The 992-nt window shown below is 44.6% G+C and overlaps 1 non-coding gene across 1 annotated transcript; it reads left to right on the forward strand.

The window, feature by feature from the left end:
* The first annotated feature begins 348 nt into the window (after nucleotides 1–348).
* On the forward strand, nucleotides 349–421 carry TRNAV-CAC (transfer RNA valine (anticodon CAC)). Its single transcript has one exon. It is a non-coding gene; the product is annotated as a tRNA-Val (tRNA).
* Nucleotides 422–992: the final 571 nt, after the last annotated feature.

Consider the following 992-nt stretch of genomic DNA (forward strand, 5'->3'; position numbering starts at 1 on the left):
CCGACGGTGGGATTCGAACCAACTATTCCCCGAATCCAAACTGATAGCTACGTGACACACACCGCACAGCCATTCGCTTGGTGGTGTTCGCATTAATTGACATTATTATTATCTTCTTACATACTTCTCTATTTTAATCCAACAGAAATACATGGAAACAGTTATGGTAATGTAGCACAATTGGAGGGAGCGAAGTTTACGATAAGGTGGATTGGCGCAAACCCAACTATGAGCATAAAATGTGGCACGCACTGTACTGCCTACCGGTCACCCTGACCTAGAGGAATATTTATGATCATGCCAGGTTCCAAGCATTGTAAACCTTGGTAGAGCAATGCTGTGCTGTAAGTTTCCGTAGTGTAGTGGTTATCACGTGCGCCTCACACGCGCAAGGTCCCCGGTTCGATCCCGGGCGGAAACACATTAATATTTTTAAATCAATGTAAAATAGTCAAGTAATGGCGCTTGTTGTGGTCGTACACAATTCAAATTATTTACGGATGTCCGATTGTTAAAATACTAGTAAATCCGTTATTTCTGACTACGACGTACCAAAGCTTTGCCGAATTCTTGGGCTTAGGGCTCAGTAGAAATGAACTGCTCAGTAGGTGTGGATTGGAACGACAAGAATATTCTCACAGACCGAGCGAGTTGGCCGTGAGTGAGCTTGCATTCGGGAGATAGTGGGTTCGAATCCCACTGACGGTGGCCCTGAAGTTAATTTTCCGAGGTTTCCCACTTTCACACCAAGCAAATGCTGGGGCTTTAATTAATGCTACGACCTGCCTCCCCAGTTCTAGCCCTTTCCTTTCTTGATCATGCCAATGTCTTAAACCTTTCTTTCTTTCTTTCTTTCTTTCTTTCTTTCTTTCTTTCTTTCTTTCTTTCAATCTGTCCGGCTCCATGGCTAAATGGTTAGCGATTCCCGGCAGGGTCGGGAATTTTAACCATAGCTGGTTAACTCCCCTGACACGGGGACTGGGTGTATGTAT

Source organism: Anabrus simplex, chromosome 8 (assembly GCF_040414725.1).
Source record: "Anabrus simplex isolate iqAnaSimp1 chromosome 8, ASM4041472v1, whole genome shotgun sequence".
Lineage (NCBI taxonomy): Eukaryota > Metazoa > Arthropoda > Insecta > Orthoptera > Tettigoniidae > Anabrus > Anabrus simplex.